The following is a 13,579-nucleotide window of genomic DNA, read 5'->3' as shown; positions in this document are numbered from 1 at the left end:
TATACTCGTGAGTACGAGATCGATCCACGGAGAGGATGTTGTAAGTTTAATTTTAGCAATAATATATTATAGAAGAAAATATTATTATAAAACTTCAAATACACAAATTATAAAATTGTCAAGGCTTCAAAGGTTCATTGTTGGTTTATTTAAGATTTCTTAACAAAAATAAATAAAAGAAACTAAAATAAAAATAAACATAAGAGAATAATTAAATATTTTTACAAATATATCATATAATATAGTTCCCACTATATTAATATCATATTAACCGATATTTAATACATGGTACCCATAATATATATATAAATGCATAAATATAAATTGACATAAAATTAAATGTTAGATCAAATCACAATATTTCATTTAGAACAACCGACAGAGCCACGCTATTGTCTAAATAAAATATATGACATTTTTTTATGTTAGATACGGAAAAGTAAATGTTAGATGCGAGAAAGTAAAAGTTAGTTGCGAAAAGTAAAAGTTAGTTGCGAAAAGTAAAATTTAGTTCAAATCACAATATATTTTTTAGAACAACCGACAGAGTCATGCTATCGTCTAAATAATATATATGACTTTATTATAAATAGATACATATATTTATAGTATATAATTATTGTAGTATTTATTGTATCATATTTGACAACAAATCAAGGTAACCACATTCAAGGTACCAAGCATTTGATGTAAATAGATAACAACAAATCATCCAAAATTATACCTACAAATAAAGATCAATTAGTAAAAATAAAAATAGAAAAGAAAAGAATATACAAAATATAAACAATCTTACTTGACCAACAATGAAACCTTTTTACCTTGACATAAAAAGATTTAGCTTTCCATGAACATGAAACTCAAGAATAAAGATAAAAGAAATTTCATACTTGAACTTGAGAAACTTGCACACTCAAACTTTTTTTAAATGGGTTTAATCTTTGATGTTTGATTATTCTGTCTCCATTTTGATGTTTGATTATTTTGATCATCTTAATGAAGTTTTTGGAATTTCTTGTCTTCTACAAAGTTGAAGATGCCTCTTTTGTGATTCTACAGGTTTTGAGATTACTTCATTATGACCTCTGTAGCTTGAGTAATTTTATTTTTACCAAACCTGCGCAAACCATAAAATACAACATTTTAGTAAAACATTTAAATATAAACACATAACACTAAAATAATAAAACTTCATAATTTTAATTAAACTTAAATTTTAAAACACACTTTTTAACATATAAATAATTACAAATTTTAAGTTTCATCACACCCCCAAACCGGCTAATTACTAGTTTCTTAGTAATAAAATTTCATAAAATCACAAGTTAGATTTTTATTCCTTAATATATATATTCAAATTTGCAAACTTTGAAATTTTAAAACATACTTGTAAGAAGATCATATGTTATTTATAAATCTTGATATCAACTAATATATTAATATATAATTGGATGGGGTATACATATATATTTCACATAATATCAAAATATTAAATATATATAATTTTTATATAAATATTTTCTATAAACTTTGAGAATAATATAATCAAAATGATAATAGAAATCCTTTTCATAACATGTATATCTTCAGAAATTTTAATGTAAAAGTCTCAACTCCATATTCTCTCGGGTTATGATATTTTTTTTTATATATATATAACTAGTTTTCACTCATGGAGTTGGAATAAAATTATACACTCATTGAAAATGGTTAATATGTAAAGCAGACAATCAAATAACCTAATATTAAAAATAAGATAGGATAATTTACAAAGAATAAACCCATTTTGTTTTTATTTTGTTTTTATTTTTATTATTTTTTCTTTTTTCTATTTTTCTCTTTTTTGCTTGGCTGCAAAATTGTTTTTACATAACCAAATACCTCTAATAAACTTTAAAAATGTAACATATTTTTTTTTTCAAAGTTTATTTATTTGTTTATTTTTTATGAGATAAATCTATTACATTGATAATTATAGTAGAGATATTAATACTCTACATCTTTACAATCAAACTTCAAACAATCTTTGCAGCCAATTTTCATATGCACAATAAATTTTTTTTTAAATGGGTTTAATCTAGTAATCAACCATTTCTTAATAATCAATAAAAGCTTATAAGTTGTTTTCTCAATTCTCACCTCTCACTCACAAAATTTATGTGAGTAAATATTGCACTTTTACAAATTAATTTCTTCAATTATACATGTTATTATTCATTCAATCAATATCACTTTAATTATATACTCATAAAAGTTTTAGAAAATATGTTATTTGAAACACACAATTATATATTATTTATAACTTATATCCCATCAATTACATATTTTCTATTAAATTGATAAAAAGAAGAATAAATAAAAATCACAAAAAGACTTCATTTTCTTAGTAGTTTGCAATTTAAATATATACGGAATATTAAAATCTAATCTATTGTGATAATATGATAAATAAAAACTAATGCGTGTCAGGAGTTTTTAACTCCTTACTCTGCCATTGAAAAAGGAAAAATATATATTATTATAGAAATATTTTTTTTTTAAATTTTAATTTTTTTTTTAAATAAACCCTCCCCCAAACCTGAATATGAAAAAAAATAAAGAGTACATGATGAAAGAGATATCACCTGGAATTTATTGAAGATGAGGAACAAACACAAACCATTTCGTGACATGTTGAATCAATGATCCAGTTTTCTTTTCTTACTGGTTGGTTGAGACCAATTGATCTTTGTTATAGCCGAATCAGGTTGATGAACAAAAGCTTGGAGATCATCAATTAATTGGTCTTCATTCGAAGCAGAGATGAGCATCCTTCGTGAATTTTCTGAAATAAAATTTTGTTCCACGGCTACATCAAGAAAAGTCAACAAACCATCATAATAGTTATTGATATTCAAAAAGCCAACAGGTTTATTATGGATATTAAGTTGTGCCCAAGAAACAACATGAAAAATTTCTTCTAAAGTACCAAAACCACCAGGTAAGGCAATAAAAGCATCAAAATTTTCTATCATTTTAGTTATTCTCTCGTACATTGATGAAACTTTCAACTCTTCCCCAACCGTAACACCTGTAATATTTCCTTCAGCTAAAGCTGTAGGAATAATACCCAAAACCTGACTACCTCCAAGATGGGCTGCTGTTGAAATAGATCCCATTAACCCAATATTGCCTCCTCCGTAAACCAAGTGAATTTTTCTCTCTGGTAACTTTTTTCCAAGATTAATTGCTGCATCAATAAATATTTCATTCTTTCCAGTATTAGAACCACAAAAGACACAAATATTTTTCAATTTTTGTGAAGAAGATCCTGTCATTTTTTTTTCTTTTCAAAAATATAGAGAGAGTTGAGTGATTTTATAAGGAAAACAAGGAATAAGACAGAAATAGGAATACAGATGTGAACAAAATGATGAAAATAGTAAAAAACAATAATATATAATAATAACATGCATGCGTATAAACAGTGATGCGATTGTGGCTCACAGTGTTCCTTCAATATTTATGAGTCGAGGGTTGGCTTACCATCCAATTTTCTTATAAATTGGCAAATAGGGTCTTTTTTAGTCAGATTCCCAAGACCATTACCATGACGCTGCGCTTGGAATAGTTTTCATAAATGGAGAAGTTGACCTTGAACACCTCCACTAGAATGCGTCTCAAGAGTCAATGAGATATCATCTAATGACTCTTTACTCAGCCCATTCTTAATGAAATCAATTTTATCTTCTCTATTTGTGGAAACATATCCCAAAGATCTGCATTGTCTATTACAAGTCCATCTGGCACAATTATGACAAACATATAACCTTTTAGCCCTTCTTTTCTTCGCATAGGTACTTTTTCCTAGTCCAGACATATTTCGAACAAGTAAAAATTTTGGAACTTCACCACCTAATCGAACCTTGGCTTCAATTATAAGACGAATATCCTTCGGGATTCCTTTTTGCATAAGCATTCTCAATCTTTCACATCTGCCTTCATAAATCATTCTCGGGACTTTTTTAGAAAGAGATGGAAAATATTTACCAAGTTTTTTGATAGCTTCATCCATAATATATATTTATTTATATATATATATATATATATATATATATTCAATTATTTTGGGAAATTGAAATAAAACCGACTGAAAGTAGTCACGGAGTACCGTTATCCGCCACTTAACCGGGAAGTGAACTCAATTCTGCAAAAATAAAATAAAAATATAAGTAACAATTAAGTTGGATCATATAAAGGCATAAACTCTTCATTAAGAACTTCACTTTCTATAAACGGTTTAAGTCTTTGCCCATTAACTTTAAATACATTATTATTTTTAGGATTTTCAACATCAACAACACCATGAGGATAGACAAATTTAACAATAAATGGTCCAGACCATCGCGATCTAAGTTTTCCTGGAAACAAATGCAAGCGAGAATTATAAAGTAAAACTTTTTGTCCGATTTCAAAAAATTTCCTCATAATATTTTTATCATGAAATGCTTTTGTTTTATCTTTATAAATCTTTGCATTTCATATGCATCATTTCTTAATTCTTCTAGTTCATTTAATTGCAATTTTCTTAATTTAGATGCATCATCTAAATTAGTATTAAACGCTTTAATTGCCCAATAAGCTTTATGTTCAATTTCAACAGGTAGATGACAATGCTTTCCAAAAACTAATCTATATGGTGACATCCCCAATGATGTTTTAAATGCAGTTTTATATGCCCATAATGCATCACTTAATCTTAAAGACCAATCTTTTCAATTTGGATTGACTGTTTTTTCCAAAATTTGTTTTATTTCTTTATTTGCAAGTTCAACCTGACCATTCGTTTGAGGGTGATATGGAGTAGAAACTTTATGTGCATTACCATATTTTCTTAACAACGAAGAAAATGATTTATTTATAAAATGACTTCCCCCATCACTGATTATAGCTCTAGGTATTCCAAATCGACTAAAAATATTTTTTTTCAAAAATTTTATCACAACTTTATGATCATTAGTTCTACATGCAATTGCTTCAATCCATTTTGAAACATAATCGAGAGCCACTAAAATATAAGTGAATCCAAAAGATAATGGAAATGGACCCATAAAATCTATTCCCCAACTGTCAAATATTTCAATAATCATGATTGGATTTAAAGGCATCATGTTTCGTTTTGAAATTGAACCCATTTTCTGACAATTTTCACAAGATTTGCAAAATGAATGTGTATCTTTGAATAAAAAAGACCAATAAAATCCACATTGAAAGATTTTTGCAGCTGTTTTCTTTGACGAAAAATGACCTCCACATGCCTCAGAATGACAAAATTTAATGACACTACTTACCTCATTGTCGGGTATGCATCGTCGAAAAATTTGATCAGGACAATACTTAAACAAATAAGGATCATCCCAATAAAATTTTTTGACCTCTTTCAAGAATTTATTTTTATCTTGTGAACTCCAATGAGAAGGCATTTTATTTGTCACAAGAAAATTTACAATATTAGCAAACCAAGGCATAGTAGTAGCATAAAATAGTTGATCATCCGGAAAATTTTCATTTATTGGTATTTCATTTTGAGATGATTCAGAAATTATTCTTGATAAATGATCGGCTACTACATTTTATTTTCCTTTTTTATCTTTTATTACAAGATCAAATTCTTGTAACAACAAAATCCATCTTATTAATCTCGGCTTAGCATCTTGTTTATTTGATAAATATTTTATGACAGAATGATCAGTATAAATAATAGTAGTAGAACCAATTAAATAGGATCAAAATTTATCTAATGCAAACACTACTGAAAGTAATTCTTTTTCAGTTGTTGAATAATTGATTTGAGCACTATTTAATGTTCTACTTGCATAATAGATCACATAAGGTTTACCTTCTTTTCTTTTTCCTAACACGGCTCCTACAGCATAATCACTTGCATCACACATTAATTCAAATGGTAAAGACCAATCAGGAGGTTGTAAAATAGGTGATGTAGTTAAAAGATTAATTATCTTTTTAAAAGCAGTTTCACATTCTTGAGTCCATTCAAATTGTGCATCTTTTGTTAAAAGATTTGAAATTGGTTTCGATATTATGCTAAAATTTTTTATAAATCTTCTATAAAATCCCGCATGACCCAAAAATGATCGAATTTCTTTGATCGTGTTTGGTGATGGTAAATTAGCAATAACATCAACCTTAGCTTTATCAACTTCAATTCCTTTTTTAGATATGACATGCCCTAACACAATTCCGGATTTAACCATGTAGTGACATTTTTCCCAATTTAAAACAAGATTTTTTTCTTCATATCTTTTTAAAACTTCTTCCAAATTTTTAAGACAGTTTTCAAATGAGTTTCCAAAAACAGTTATATCATCCATAAAAACTTCCACAAATTCTTCAATCATGTCACTAAAAATACTTAGCATGCATCTTTGAAAAGTAGCCGGGGCATTAGATAAACCAAATGACATTCTTTTAAAAGCAAAAGTTCCGAACGGACAAGTGAAAGTAGTTTTTTCTTGATCTTCTAATGATATTGGTATTTGATAATACCCCGAATACCCATCAAGAAAACAATAATAAGGATTACCTGCTACTTTCTCTAAAATTTGATCTAAAAATGGTAACGGAAAGTGATCTTTTCTAGTTGCATTATTTAATTTTCTATAATCAATGCACATACGCCAACTAGATGGAATCCTAGCTTGTAATAATTCTCCCTTTTCATTTTTTATAACAGTGATGCCTGATTTTTTTGGTACTACTTGTGTTGGACTTACCCATTTACTATCCGAGATTGGGTAAATAATTCCGGCATCTAATAGTTTTAAAACTTCATTTTTAACAACTTCTTTCATGTGTGGATTTAATCTTCTTTGTGGTTGTTGATATGTTTTAGCATTTTCTTCCAAGTGAAATCTATGTGTGCAGATTAAAGGATTTATACCTTTTATATCTTGCAAAGTCCATCCAATTGCATTTTTGTGTTTTTTAAGTAGTGTTATTAAATATTCTTTTTGTTTTAGTAAGAGGGTAGAAAATATTACAATAGGATATGTTTGATTTTCACCAAGAAAAGCATATTTTAGTTCTATTGGTAAGGGTTTTAATTCAAGTTTTGGATGATCATTTTCTTTTACTTCTTCAAGTTCATTAATTTCTTCAAATAACTTTGATTTAAAAACATTTTTTGAATCAAAACTTTCCACTAAACAAACTTCAGATTGTTGATTTAAGTTTTCTTGGTGTATATTTTCTTCCACGATTGTTTCTATTGCATTATCATCTTCATCTTCATTAATACTTGGTTGTTTACATAAATTGAACACATTAAGTTCTAAAGTTATATTTCCAAAAGACAATTTCATTATTCCATTTCGACAATTAATTAAAGCATTTGAAGTTGCTAGAAATGGAAGTCCCAATATTACTGGAATTTTGTTATGTACTTCTATTGGTTGTGTATCCAAGTCAATAAAATCCACGGGATATATGAATTTATCAACTTGAACTAATACATCTTCTACAATACCTCTAGGTATTTTGATTTACCTATCGGCTAGTAAAAGAGTAACAGATGTAGGTTTTAAATCTCCCAACTTAAGCTTTTCATAAACTGAATAAGGAATTAAATTCACACTTGCTCCCAAATCTAACAAAGCTTTTTTAATTTTATTTTTTCCAATAATACATGAAATTGTTGGACAACCGGGATCTTTATATTTCAAGGTAGAATTATTTTGAATAATAGAGCTTACTTACTCCGTTAAGAATGCTTTCTTCTTTACATGCAATTATCTTTTCACAGTACATAAATCTTTTAAAAACTTTGCATAAGAAGACACTTGTTTAATAGCATCTAATAATGGAATATTTATTTTTACTTGTTTAAAAACTTCATAAATATCAGAATTATTTTTTTGTTTTTTATTATTAACTAATGCATGAGGGAAAGGAACATGTTATATTTGACTCACATATTATTTCAGATAATTTATCATCAACTTTCTTAATCTTAGGACTCAAAGTATCATCTTTCTCGAAAGTATCAAGATTTTCATCCTTACTCTTTGAGTTTGACTGATCTTTGTTTTCATCACTATATGGATCATTAACTATTTTACCACTTCTAAGAGTAATAACAGATTTTACTTGATCAAATTTTTCTTGATTTTGATTTTTAGGATTAGGTTGTGGTTGAGATGGAAATTTTCCTTTTTCATGAATATTAAGTGCAGATGCAAATTTTGCAAGAGTTTCTTTCAAATCATTCATAGATTGAATGTTTTGAATATTGATAGACTCTTGCTTTTGAATGTATGCATGAATTTCATCTTCAAAATGTTTTCTTGGAGGTGGGATATAAGGAGCATAACCTTGATGACTTTGGTTATTGTGAAAAGGTTGTTGTGAAGGTTGTACATTATTATCGTTCCTCCAACTAAAATTAGGATGATTTCTCCAACCAGGATTATATGTTTGTGAAAAAGGATCTAATGTTGGTTTTTTAAAATTGTTAACATAATTGGCTTGTTCATGGAGACATTCTTTAAATGAAGGAAAAGTAGGACAATTTTTTGTAAGATGATCATGTGTGTCACATATATGACAAACAATTTCTTGAACACTTTTTAATTGATCACTCTTTTTCATTTCTAATGACTCGATTTTTCTTGCTAAAGATGCAAGTTTAGCTTGAACATCTACATCATCTTTAAGATGATAAATACCACCCCCATTTGTTGAATTATTGGTTTTACTTGGTGGTTCAATTGAGCCTATATTATCCCAATTTTGAGCATTTTCTGCTAATGACTCCAAATATTCTATAGCTTCCATTTGGGTTTTTATCTTCAAAAGTTCCATTACACATGAATTCTATCATTTGCCTATCTTTAGGTATTAAACCTTCATAAAAGTGAGAAACTATCCTCCATATTTCAAAACCATGATGTGGGCATGTATTAAGTAACTCTTTATATCTATCCCAACATTGATAAAATGTTTCCCCTTGTTTTGAGAAAAATTTAAGGCTTTTAGAGCTTAATTGTTGATGCATGAATATTTGCATTGTAGTAGCTAGTAGACTGGACTAGTAGGCTTGGAGTCTAGACCAGCAGAGCTAGGTTTGACCAGCAGTGTTAGAGGTACGTAAGTACTGACCGAGATAGCCGGCATGATATATTTGCTTATATGTTGCATGAGTATGTGCTATATGTTTTATCACGTTTTAGCATGTTTTACCGCCTTAGCACATACATGATTTTACGTGTGACTGCATCCGGAGAGATGTGAGTCATTGACAGTCTCCATAGGGAAAGATGATCTCATTTTGGACTTGAGTCAGGTATGACAGTTTCCATATGGGACTTGTATCCTGTTTTGGATTCGGGTCTGGATGGGGTTGGCTCAGCCCTGATATGGAATATACGAGTACCCCGCGGAGTAGCTCTCTAGCCGGTGCTGTATATTCCAGGCGCCATGAGCAAGTGTTTTCACTTGAGTTTTAAATCATATGTGTGCGCATATTTGTATTTATATCATTGCTTCGTATTGAGCGTTCTAGCTCACGCCCCTGTGTTTGGGTATTGTGTACCTTGTGGCGGGGCAGGTTTGAGGCTGGACGGTCCAGGCGGCTCTCAGCAGGATTGAGCTTTGGAGAGTGCGAGGTTGTAGAGGGTAGGGATTTATTTACCCTGAACCTTCGATTTGGTTGTATAACAGTATTTATACACTTGTGATAGCGTTGGTTGTATTCTGCCGATTGGATTTGTTGTATTTTAATTATCCGCCCTTTACGCTTTAAACTTTATTAGCGTGCGCTTTTACTATAACTCTGATTAGGTAGTGGATCCGGGTTGGATCACTACATTTTTGGTATCAGAGCGACGCATTGCACTAGGAATATCTTAAAGCGGATTAAGTAATTATCTGTTCTTATGTAACAGATGACAGATTACGACGAGAGTCACGGTAGCGTAGACGGCGGTCGTTGGGGTGATCCAGATAATCGTAGACGTCGGGGACAGCCCGAGGAGCATAGGCGAGTGAGCATGCGTAGGTTTAAGGAAGTTAGCCCGAAGCCTTTGACGGGTGGTGAGACAGCTGAAGAGGCGGAGGATTGGATGGAGAGGATGGAGCAGTGCTTCCAGGAGTTCCGTTGCACGGCTGAGGATAGGATGGAGATCCTTGCCTTTATGCTTGAGGGCAGGGCGAGGAAGTGGTGGAGGTCTACTTCCGCACCGTTCATAGCAGCTAGAGGTGCAGCTACTTGGGTGGAGTTCCGTACTGCTTATCAGAGATTTTATTTTCCTCCATCTCTTCGTCAGGCGAAAGCCAGTGAGTTGAGTTTGCGACAGGGGACGATGACGATCGAGGAGTACCAGCAAAAGAGTTCTTTGATCTGCTACCCTTTTGTCCTCATATTGCTGATAGTTCTATGGCGAAGTTTGATCATTTCCTTCAGGGTTTGAATCCTAAAATTCATCGTATGGTTGCTGTGGGCGGCGATGGGACTTACAAGGATTTGGTGGACCGTTGTCGCCAGGCCGAGGACAGTATTCGGAGGAACAGGGGACTTTACTCTTCTTCTTCCAGGCCAGCGAGCTCTAGTCCTTTGGGTCCGAGAGGACAGTCCTTCAAGAAGCCAGGATGTACTTCTTCTTCTTCCTCTGGATCTGGTGGAGTGCATCGTTTTGGTGGACAGAGACCGAACCGGTGTATTCAGTGCCGATGCAAACATCCGCCAGGGCAGTGTGGTCGATCGGCCACTGCATGTTTCCAGTGTGGCCAGGAGGGTCACATGAAGAGAGATTGTCCTATGCTGATTGGGGCACCGAGTGGTTCCGGAGGTTCTCAGGCATCTTTTCAGCCACCTCAGTACCAGCAGCCACCTTTTCAGCAGCAGTATTCGCAGCAGCGCCAGCATCCGCAGCAATCTCAGAGACAGCCTACTCAGACTCCTTCTCGAGGTCATTCTTCGTTGAGGCCACGTACCCAGGGTCAGGTCTTTGCGCTTAACCAGGAGCAGGCAGAGGCTGACAGCGATCGGATGATTGCAGGTATCTGTAGTTTATGTGATTTTCCTGCATATGTTTTAATTGATACCGGTGCATCGCATTCTTTTGTCTCAGCACATTTCACTAAGAAGTATATATTGCCATTTATTCCTTTAGACATGTTGCTAGTGGTTTCTACTCCTATGGGGAGCGAGGTTTTAGCCAAGCGTCTAGTTGGGGGTTGTGTTTTGGATTTTGAGGGACATCAGCTTAGTGCTAACCTAATGATTCTAGCAATGGAGGATTTCGATTGCATCATTGGGATAGATCTATTGACTACCTACCGAGCGATAGTGGATTGCTATCAGAGGTTTGTCCAATTTCATCCAGAGGATGACGAGTCATGGTATTTCTATGGGGAGGGAGCGCGACCCCCGATGCCAGTGGTTTCAGCTCTGAAGGCTCGACGTGCTTTAGAGTCTAGCGGGGAAGGCTACCTTATCTACGCCATTGACGCATCCTCAGGAGAGCCAGATATCCAAGAGATACCATTGGTTCGTGACTTTTCAGATGTGTTTCCAGAGGAGATTCCAGGCTTGCCACCAGTAAGGGAGATTGAGTTTGGCATTGAGTTAGCGCCAGGGACTACACCGATTTCCAGAACTCCTTACCGATTGGCACCGTCAGAAATTAAAGAGCTGCAGAATCAATTGCAAGATCTTCTTGATAAGGGTTATATTAGACCTAGCATTTCGCCATGGGGAGCCCCAGTACTATTTGTCAAGAAGAAGGATGGTTCAATGCGGTTGTGTATCGATTACCGCCAATTGAATCAAGCGACATTGAAGAATAAGTATCCTCTTCCGCGGATAGATGATCTCTTTGACAAGTTGCAGGGTACTTCTGTCTATTTGAAGATTGATCTTCGGTCTGGGTATCATCAGTTGCGAGTTCGACAAGAGGATGTTCCTAAGACAGCATTTCGTACGTGGTATGGACACTATGAGTTTCTAGTGATGCCATTTGGTTTGACGAATGCTCCAGCTGTTTTTATGGATATGATGAACAGAGTTTTCCGCGACTTTCTGGATAAATTCGTGGTGGTGTTCATCGATGACATTTTGGTGTATTCTCGCAGCATGGATGAGCATGCCTATAATCTCTATACTATACTACAGGTCTTGAGGGAAAGACAGTTGTACGCGAAACTAAGTAAGTGTGACTTTTGGATTGACCGAGTTGTGTTCCTTGGTCATGTCATTTCTCAGGAGGGCGTATCTGTTGATCCTAGCAAGACCGAAGCTATTTTGAATTGGTCGCGACCGACTACAGCTTCTGAGATTCGTAGTTTCCTTGGTTTAGCAGGATACTATCGTCGTTTTGTGGAGAATTTCTCTCAGATAGCTAAGCCTTTGACTCAGTTGACAAAGAAAGACGTTTCTTTCGTTTGGTCTGATGCTTGTGAAGACAGTTTTCGTGAGTTGAGACGTCGTCTGACGACATCTCCAGTTCTTGCTTTACCGTCTGGATCAGGTGGTTTTGTAGTCTTCACTGATGCTTCTCTCCAGGGTTTGGGGTGTGTGTTGACTCAGAATGGCCACGTGATCGCTTATGCCTCCAGACAGCTGAAGACTCACGAGGAGAACTATCCCGTACACGATTTAGAGCTTGCAGCCATTGTCTTTGATCTTAAGATATGACGTCACTATTTGGACGGAGAACGATTCGAGATCTTCACCGATCATAAGAGTTTGAAGTATCTGTTCACTCAGGATGAGTTGAACATGCGGCAGCGTCGTTGGATGGATTTGTTGAAGGATTACGATTGTGAGATCAAGTACCATCCAGGTTCTTCAAATCCTGTTGCTGATGCGCTTAGTCGCAAAGTTTATGTGAGTTCCCTTCGTACCAGTTCGGTTTCAAAGGCAGTGGAGGAGTGTTGTTCTTTAGGATTCACGTTCCGTCATAAGAAAGAACAACAAGGGATTCGTGTCTCTTTTGTGCTTGCAGAGCCAGCGCTATACAGACGAATCCGGGAAGCTCAGAATTCTGATCTGAAGACTCAGAAGTTAGCCCGGCTGGCTGAGGGTGATAACACTTCTGGTTTCCATTTGCAGGGAGACGGTCTGTTGTGTCTTTTTGGTCGAGTTGTGGTACCCGAGGACTCTACTTTGAGGGATGAGATCTTATCGCAAGCTCACCGTAGTCGATTCTCTGTACATCCAGGCAGCATGAAGATGTATAAGGATCTTCGCACTCGATTTTGGTGGAAGGGGATGAAGCGCAGTGTTTATCAGTTCGTATCCCGATGCCTTGTGTGTCAGCAGGTCAAGGCAGAGTTTAGATGACCCGGAGGATTACTTCACAGCTTAGAGATTCCTGAATGGAAGTGGGAGCATGTGACGATGGACTTTATCACCCACTTGCCCATGTCTTCCAGGAATTGTGACGCTATTTGGGTTGTCGTGGATTGGTTGTCGAAGTCAGCGCAATTTATTCCCTATAACCGCGATTACACCTTTTATAGGATGACACAATTGTATGTGCGGGAGATTGTTCGATTGCATGGGATTCCGTTGAGCATTGAC

This window comes from Henckelia pumila, chromosome 3 (genome assembly GCF_033568475.1).
Source record: "Henckelia pumila isolate YLH828 chromosome 3, ASM3356847v2, whole genome shotgun sequence".
NCBI classification, from domain to species: Eukaryota; Viridiplantae; Streptophyta; class Magnoliopsida; order Lamiales; family Gesneriaceae; genus Henckelia; species Henckelia pumila.
This window is presented reverse-complemented; position numbering follows the sequence as displayed.